This window comes from Lontra canadensis, unplaced genomic scaffold (genome assembly GCF_010015895.1).
Source record: "Lontra canadensis isolate GAN:19392208 unplaced genomic scaffold, GSC_riverotter_1.0 scaffold3, whole genome shotgun sequence".
Taxonomy (NCBI): Eukaryota; Metazoa; Chordata; class Mammalia; order Carnivora; family Mustelidae; genus Lontra; species Lontra canadensis.
Genome location: NW_022630997.1, coordinates 30,199,672 through 30,209,135, shown reverse-complemented (window position 1 = coordinate 30,209,135; position 9,464 = coordinate 30,199,672). Strand labels below are relative to the sequence as shown.

Genomic DNA, 9,464 nt, shown 5'->3' with positions numbered 1-9,464 from the left:
GGGATCAGTGGGGGCATGTTGCCTTCGTCTTCTGCTGGACAGAGTCTCCCATTTTGGCTGCTGTCTCCTGGCAAATTTGCCCTGGCAAGAGTTGAGTTTTGTTACAACTGTGTTTTCATTTTTGAACCAATATCAGAGCCTTGCTGCCTCCCGTAATAAAGGATGTGCCCCTCACTTATAGTTGTTTATGAATGGCCAGCTGGTTATGAGCTAGGAATGGGCGATGTGCTAGCTTGTACCAGTCAGACATTCATGCTACCCACCGCTTCTGCTCATGGGGCATGGAGAGGTTGTGTGCTTGGGTGGACATGCTGGCTGATGTTACATGGACGGTGTTGTGGAGGGCTGATAGGAAATGACTCAAGCTAATAAACCGAGGGAAAGAGCACCATGTTGCTGAGTTTCAAAGAAGTTCATCCTATTATTTAAAGTCTTCCTTCATCATGACTTCAATGTTACCCACAGCTGGCCATCTAGCCTTGGAGGACTCCGTTGGTTTGTAGTACAACTTAGGTCTGAGGATGGAGGAGGAAGGACTCCAAGTGGAGAGCTCTCTCTGGACCCAAGTGAGAAGAGGCATATGACCCCATGCAATGTCATGGATGCCCGTTAGACACATCTCTGACTAAACTCACCCAAGCACCACTATTGTCTGTATTTTACCAGAGGTTCAAGGGGGACGTCCAGCCGGACAGCACAGGGCTAACTTCTGTGTCCACTCTTCACTAGCTTTTCCTTTGTCCTCGGCTCCAGCCAGCACTGCTTGACCACTGAGCACCCTGCCCTAAGGGGCCTTCCCGCGGGGCCCGAGTCATCCACCAGAGCTCAGGCAGTTGTGTTACTGTCTGGGTCATCTGCTGACTCTCCACTTCTGCTTTCTCCAGGAAATGAGCAGAAACGCAGCTCAAGTGATTCATATTGAAACATTGTTGAAGACTAACAATGCTGGCCGGATCCTCTTCCCCCAGGCCTGAGGGGCTTGGGCTGGATCTGGGGGCACCCATGTCACCTGACGTCGGCAGGCCCTGACCACCACACCTCTGGGTAGGTCATCTTGTTTGTGGCCAGGCCACACTGGGCCCGAGGTGGGCATGGAGGTCCTGTCTGTCAGGGAGGGGCCTACTGGCTGCCTCCTGGAGAGCTGGCATGGGAGTCCATGCAGCCACCAGTGCCTGGTCTGGGCTTATGGATGTGGGACAAGAGGTGGGCTGATGAGCAGAAAGTGTGTGCTGGGTGGGTGATACAGGTGGCGGGGGCCACTCGAAAGCATGGGTCTGCTGGGGTGTCTGTCACTGTTGGAGTTTGCCGAGCTGGGCTGGGCTCCAGCTCCCTTCCTCATCCTCCTACCTCAGGTCAAGCCCTTTCTCAAGGTTCTGTTAAGGAAGGTGACATGCTATGTGTGGGAGAGGCTGGACTTGGGCCTGTCTCTGCTAAATCCCAGGGTTGAAGAGAGGAGGCTGACTGTAAGGCTCCTCTGCCCAGAACCCCACAGGCCTCTGAAGGGTGCTGAGCTGTGAGGGCCGCTTCCCGGGGACCAAGAGAGCTAGCTTTGTCCTGGTCTGGTGGTCATTCCTGGGGGTCTGGTAAGTAAGGGCCTCTTTAGGCCTCCCTTTCTTCATGTGAATCATCACAACAAACCTTAGAAATGCCAATATTTTCTGAATAAGCAGGACCACCTGTCTCACAGAGAATTTGCTTTTCTCTCCTGAAATCGTACCTTATAGAACACCGAACTCATCCTTTGTCCCCGCTTCTCTCAAGTGACAAGGAGCTAATCCAGCAACTCGGGATTTTATGTATTACTCTTTCCAGGGGTATTTTGATGTTGACATGATATTCTGCAAAATTTTCCATTTAATTATTTGGGAAATATTTATCGAAAGCCATTTCCTCCCAGCACTGTTAAAGGCATCTGGGGGAGCAGACGGGGCCAGTGGTGCTTGTTGCCGTGGGCTGCATTGGGATGGGGAGCAGGGGGTTGGGAGTGGGGGGTCGGGAGGCTGGAAACCTGTGTACCTTCTGGGTGGAGCCCTGAAGGAAGGGAGGGTCTGAGCCCTGTGATTTTTGAGAAGAATTCCGGGGCAGGGGAATAGAGAACGTCAAGGTGCCTTGCAGGAGGCCTGGTGAGGGCCGGTGGCGGGGGGGAGAACAGCAGGGTAGAGAGTGGTGAGGGCAGGCCAGTGACCTGGCCAGAGAGGGATGCCACGGGGTCAGGTGAGGGAGGGCCTTCCTGTTCAGTGTGAGGATCTGGGCTGTTCTCCCCAGACAGGATGCTTCTAAATGATGAGTAGGTAGAAAAGAAAATTTAGAAACAGTGTATAGGGTATAAGAAATAACACCTAAGTGTTTTTGTTTTTGTTTAGTTTTTTAATTTTAATTTAATTTTATTTATTTGACAGAGATCACAAGTAGGCAGAGAGGCAGGCAGAGAGAGAGGGGGGAAGCAGGCTCCCTGCTGAGCAGAGAACCTGATGCGGGGCTCGATCCCAGGACCCTGAGATCATGACCTGAGCCAAAGGCAGAAGCTTAACCCACTGAGCCACCCAGGCGCCCATGTTTTTGTTTTTTTTAATCATCGGCGTCTTTGAGGTCCTTCATAGGCTTCACCTCTCCCTCTCCTGTCAGAGAACATGGTTGTCCAGAATTTGGGGATTATTGATCCCTTGCTTTTCTTTCTAATTTTACCTCATATGTCTAAATTGCTAAATATGTGTTACTTAGTTTTGCATGTTTTTTGGACTTTGTAAGTAGGAATTTTTTAAGTCTTTTAAGATGTGCTTCATTTGCTCCACAGTATGGTTCTGGAATGCCTTTGAATTGTTGCATGTGCTTCTGATTCATTCATGTTTATTGCTTGCTGTATAATACTCTGTGATATATACATATACCTCAGTATATGTCCCCAATTTAATTCTGGACACTGGGATTTTTTTAGGTTTTTGTTCTTGTTTTTCTATTATAAGCTGTTAGGAGCTCCAGCACTTGTTAGGTATAGCTAGGACACCCCTTGCACATATATCCCAGGGTAGGTGTGCAAGAATTCCCTAAGGTGTAAGCCCTGAAAGTGGAATTGGTAGGTTTACAATCTTCACCCTTACTGGATGATACCAGATTGCTTTTTCTGAACCAGCTGCACCATTTTACCCACCCATCAGCAATCCATAAAAGTTTCTGTGGCTCTATATCTTCACCAACGTTTGATATGCTGAAGTTTTAATTTTTGCTGATCTAGTGAAAATGAAAATCTGCCTAGGCTTTTAATTTGCATTTCCTGAATTACTAAGGTTGGGCATCTCTTTATATGCTTATTGGCTATTGTGGATCCCTTTTCCTGTTCAAATCTTTTGTCCCTTTCTTGTTGGCATCATCTGTCTTCTTTAGCCAACTGATTTTCTATAATTTAATACATATTTGGATATTAATCCTTTGTCAGATATATATATTATATTTTACTCTTGTTTGTGCTTTGTCTCCTTACATTCTTGGCAATTTCTGCTAACGATCAGATTTCTTAATCTCAAATGAGCTTCATTTATCCATACGTTCTTTTATGATATACATGTATTATCTAAGAAATTCTTCTCCACTATGAAGTCATAAAATTATTCTCTTACATTATTATTTTCTTTTATAATTTTGCCTTTTACATGTAGAAATCCCTCATCTAAAAATGATTTTTCTGTATGATGTGAGATAAAGGGTAACGTTTTATTTTATTTTGTTTTTCCCATATGGATAACCAAAAATGTTAACTGTATTACTTAAAAAGGCCATTCTTAGGCACCTGGGTGGCTCAGTTGGTTGAGTGTCTGCCTTCGGCTCAGGTCATGATCCCAGGGTCCTGGGATTGAGCCCCGCATCATGTTCCCTGCTCAGTGGGGAGTCTGCTTCTCCCTCTGCCCCTCTTTCTCTGCTTGCGGTCACTCTCTCTCTCTCTCTCAAAAATAAAAATTAAAAAAAAATTAAAAAATAAAAAGGCCATTCTTCAGCCACTTATCTACACCCACTCTGTTGTGAATCACCTTGTCATGTATATGAAGTTCTGTTTCTGGGCTCTCAGTACTGTCTGTCTGTTTATCTCTTTGACAGTACTATATGATATGATTAATTCTAGGCTTATAACAGATTTTGATATCTGAAAAGAATCTATTTTTTTTTCTTCTTCTTCCATTCTGTCTTGTCATTCTTGGTATGTTCTTCCTTGATATGAATTTTAGAAACAGTTTATCAGACTCTACAAAAAAGCTATGTTTAGGTTTGACTGAAAATGCAATTTGCAGAGCTATACCATCTTTATGAAAATGACTTCTCCAATTCATGAACATGGTTTGTATCATTTATTTAGATGTTCTTTTAAATATTTAAATAAGTTTTATAATTTTCCTTATAAAATAGTGCATATTTTGTTTAGAGTTATTCCTAAGTGGTGTGTATTTTTATATCATTTTAATTGTCACTAAAAATATGTGTTTCGCACTCACTGATGCATGCTTGCATTTTAAAGAAGAATCATTTAAGCTGTTCTATGGGTAGCAAAGGAAGAAGCAAGACTATCAGTTAAAAGGATGTTGTACTAATTCAGGCTAGATGTATTGTTGGCTCTTCCCAAAGTGATAGTAGAGATAATGAGAAGTGATCAGAGTGCTGAGATTCTAGATACTTTCTGAGTATGAGATTTGATGATGTTTTAAGTGTAGTGTGTGGGAGAGGGAAGTTGATGACTCCAGAGCAACAGGGAGAATGGAATCGTCCTATTTTGAGCTAGGTCATGGGCAGAAAGAACATATCTGCAAAGTGATGGTTATTCCAGGATAAAGGTTTGAACAGACAAAGGTAGAGATGTATATTAGACACCAAGTGTAGAAATGAAGTCTCGGCACCCCCTGTCCCCATGTGACCTTCACAGTAGGAAAGCAAGCCAGCTTGGTCGTCTGGGGGGCAAGGGGCGGATATCCTGTGCAGGAGGGAGAGAAAAAAGGTGAGCTCCTTGGAGTTCTTGAGCCACACTATAGAGCTTTTAAAAATTTATTTATTTACATTTATTTATTTCCAAGTGAGGACATGCATCTATTTCCATTTGTTATGCAAACTATCAAAATACATGTGCATTTTGCACCTGAAATGATTTTCCAGGCAACACTCTTAAGCCTTTGGCCAATGGCCCGAAGCATTTGCACACCTGTAGGAAGCTTAGGTCTCCAAGTCTGCACCTGTGCTATCTAACACAGAAGCCTCTAACCACACCTGAAATATGGCCAGCCTAAACTGAGATGTGCTGTAGTGTAAGATGCACATCAGATATCGAAGATGTTTCAAACAACAAGAAAAAGAAATGTGAAGTGAAATATCTAATTGATACTTAAAAATATTGATTGCATATTGAAATGATAATATTTTGGAGATACTGGGTTAAATAAAAATATTTGAGTAAATGGCTTAATTAATTCCAGCTCTTTACTTCTACTTTTTAAATGTGGCTACCAGAACAGTTTTAAGTTATGCACGTGGTCTGAATTCGTGGCTGGCTTGGTATTTCTTCTGGGCAGCACCGTTCAGAGGTATTTCATGTTCCATGGCCAGAGGCTTTTGTGGGAAATACAGTTCAAGAAGGATGGGAAACCAGGGAGGTGAAAAGCCACTTGTCCCAAATAATTCCAGGGAGAAAGAAAGTATGAAGGGTAAGAGGAAAGGATTTAGTACTTAAAATAAACCGGACACTGGGCAGGTCCTGGTATTTGCCATCTTTTTTAATCCCCACAATGAGCTCAGTTTCATTACTCCCATTTTACAGATGAGGAAATGGAGGCTCAGAGAAGTAAGGTCCTTCATCCTCAGACAGTAAATGACTCAGCTGGGATTTGAACTTAAAGCCTGTGCCGTTTTAATTAGCTGCTACCACCACCATGAGTTGAAGAAACACTTCTGGAGAGAAATAATCAAGGTTTGGCAGAAGTTTGGAAACTGCTCTTTCCCTTTAGCAAATAGTTAATCCTATTTTTGAAAATTCATCTTCCCCGATGATTCACAGGAAACAAAAAGATTGCGTGGGGATCCTTTTTATCCCAGCATCGCCCATAATAGCAACCGGGACACCCCAAGCATCCCGTGATTAGGGAGCGAGAGAGTGAATTACAGGCAATAGAGCAAGAGCACGCTTCTTGGTCATTAAACCTGATAACTTAAGGGAAAAGGCAACATAGACTATGTTTATGATATGATGATAGGCGATTGATACAATGAAACGGTTTATACATCAGTTATAAGTCAAATATGCTTCAACATGAAAAGAAACATGCAGAAGAAAAGGGACTTATCTGTTGATCTTTGTGTTTTTAACATGATAATAATAACAATAACAATAGTAATAATAGTATCACCCAAGTAGCACTTGGATATGGCTTTTTAAAGGATACAAAGAGATAAAGATGCATACGGGAAGAAACTGTTAGGGAGGTTGGGCAGAACATATCAAGAGTTAGTAAGGTCGAAGCGCGCTACAGTGAACCCAGGGGCTTCCTCCTCCCACTCTTTGGGTGTGGACCAGATGGAGGCGAGAGGGGCAGCAGGCTGGGAGATGGACGTCTTAAAGGCAGGGCCCAATGATACCTCCTTCTGTGTTTCTGCCAGAGCATGCAGACCACCCCTTTACTGGGTTGGGTGGCGTTGTCCACCTCCTCCACGGGTGCGTGAGTGTGTGAGGCTCTCACCTGCGTCCTTGCATCCAGTGTATGTGCAGCAGCTGCAGGGGTGGGTGTGGGAGTGCGGTGGGAAGGAGGGACTGCCGTCATCCTTGTAGGGAACGAAGGGTGAGTAAAGAACCAGGGGAATCCAGTGGGGATGGGCAGAAGTCCGCATAACCAAAAGGAGGAAAAAAACCAACCAAACAAAGCAAGGCAATACTTTGCAATCAGTACACAGAGCCTGGTAACTTTTAGTTTTCCTTTTCACATACCTGCCTCCAGGAAACATTTAATTATGTAAATTAATGGGGGGCAAGTCCCCCCACCAGTGATTCCACTGCTTCCCCTTGCAGACGGGATCTCTTGCAGACTCTCCCCTCGAAAACATCACCTTGGTTCCAAGAAATACTTCTTCCCCCGCACAATTTAAGGTGTCTGAATAGTCTCAATTTTGACATGTGTCTTTAATGTGAGGATCCCCTCCTCCCATGTAATTAAATAATTGTGTCATTTTATAATTGATAGAAACCTGGAGTGGAGGAAATACAGGGAAGAGGAAGATAAAGTGTATTCATGACTAATGATCACACAGGGAAGAAAGTGATGGGCGCCCCAGTTCTTACAGGCAGAAGGTATTGATAGATTTGGGAATTATGAAGTGCTCACTTTTATTCTGCTTGACTCCACACATAGTGTCCCTGCACAAGTGGCTTTGGCTACCAGGCTCCCCCTTTCACCTGGACCTGGAGGTGATCATAATCCTGAGCACCTGGTGTAATTACTAAGTGAGATCTGTAGTGTGCGTGTAGGATTGGAGACTGGCAAGTGCTGTCATTGAGTAAGGGGGGAAGGGGAGCTAGGGAGGAAGGGATAGGTAGGGGGCTACTGACTAGGCTCATGTAGGGGGCCACATGATCAGGCTCACCCCAAATCCCAGAAATGCTGAAGCCTAACACAACCAGAGTTAGAGAACAAACCAGACCACCCTGCCCTGGGAGTCAGTGGTAGGTGGGTCACATTGTGACCACAAAGAATGACCAAGCAGTAAAGAAGAAGTAAGCCATTAAAGATGTTACCGCAGTCCTTACTCAATGGTCCTATCAGTGGTAGAGACTTTAACAAGATTTAAGTTCCTTGGTCACTTTTCAATAAAAGACCAACCACAAAAGCCCTCAGTGGCAACTTGCTTGTTTGCGACCCTCTCACTCCTGAGAGCTTTTGCTCTTTCCTTGCTCAAAACAATTCTATCACTTTGCTCACTCTCCCTCATCCTCAAGATTCGTTCTTGGACTCTGTAAGAGCTTCGCTCTCCCTCTTCATTATGGGCTGGTAGTGACTACTTTCTAATCACAAGGTGGCTCAGTGGCGGGAGGAGTTTGGAAGTTGGAGAGAAGAGGGTTATTTCTCAGTTGTGGCATCGGGGATGCCTGGCCAGGGAGGCAGCCAGCAGCTGTGTTTGGAAGGGTTATGTGGAGCTGAAGGAGGGGCATCCCAAGGAGAGAATCCTGAGTAAAGGCAAAGGATCAGATTATGAGTGGACAGTTCATTTGTCCAGACTACATTGGAGGTGCAGCGAGAAGTGAAGCAAGGTAGGAGGTTGGGCCATGTCACTGAGGGCCAAGAGCTTGGGAGTGCTCCTTGAGAACACGGGGACCATTGAAGACACTGGAGCAAGGGAGTGCCGTGATGGAGCTGTGCTCCCCGGTCTGCCGCTGTGGGGTGAGTGGGAGACAGTTGAACAGAGTGGGAGAAAGCGGACACTCAGGGGTGTAGGCGACTCACTTCCCCACCTGTAACACGAAGCTCCCGGAATAAGGCTCCGGAAGGGTGTCTGCCGATGAAGTTTTACTTTTCAAATCAGCTTCATGTTCAGAGGATTCACATTTCTCTTCTGACCCCTGGATAAGTGTTTAACCAGAACGAGCATCCTACAGCCTAGTGAGTTTCTGGTTGTGTCAGAAATATTTTCTTACCCAAACCTAGTTCTACATGCACAGGAAATGCGAGAATGGCACTGAGGAGGATCAGAAGGAGGCAAGGAACCTCAAAAAAGTACCCAAATGGATGAGATGGGTTGCCTGCCCTCTGCGGGGAGGCAGGCCAGGGGGAGCCCACGCCTGTTGCACCCCTGAGTGTCAGCTTTCAAGGCCAGGGTGTAGACCTTCCCTGTTTACTAATCCGACAACTGGCCACACCCAGAAAGCCGTAAGGAGCCCCAGTTCCGGCAGCTCATTCTGGAGGCTGAGTGTTGATGCTGGGTGGGCTGCAGGTGGCAGCCCCAGAGGGCCGGCCAGCGGGTGGCCACCTTGTGCCCAGGCTCGTGAACTGTCAGCCTCTGTGGTTCCCAGAGGTCAGCTCTTGCCTCTGGGGATGGTGAGATCACCCTGTCCTGGCCAGGCCACACAGAAGACTGGGCCCCAGACCTCCGGCCAGGGACCAGCAGCATCTTCGCAGATCCAGCTGGGGGATCCCTTCGGGGCTGTTGGCAGTAAGAGCTTCCAGCTATATATATTCTCCCCACTGTTGCTGACTGTGTCGGGCCAGCCTGGACTGGTGGAGGAGGGTGAAGGGCTTCGAAGTCAGAAAAGTCTGGTTTTGTCGTTGATGCTGATGTTTATCAGTTTGAGTTCAGACAAGTTCCCAGTTTTCTCTGCGTGTCAATTTCTCTGTGGCTTGCTTTCCGCCTCTATGTCACGGGGATAACGATATCTACCTTACAATTTTTCTAAGATTAGAGATCACGGACAGCTCTGCCAGCAGATGCTCATCCAGGGACGGCCAGGT

At 45.7% G+C, this 9,464-nt stretch overlaps 1 protein-coding gene across 4 annotated transcripts in view; it reads left to right on the top strand.

Moving 5' to 3' along the window:
* Positions 1–890: 890 nt before the first annotated feature.
* WDFY4 (WDFY family member 4) overlaps positions 891–9,464 on the top strand; it is a 267,773-nt gene continuing 259,199 nt past the window's right edge. For all 4 annotated transcript variants that reach the window (XM_032837856.1, XM_032837848.1, XM_032837867.1 and 1 more), the window contains exon 1: positions 891–1,044. The gene's annotated coding sequence lies outside the window, so the exon portion shown is untranslated. The remainder of the gene's footprint in view (positions 1,045–9,464) is intronic.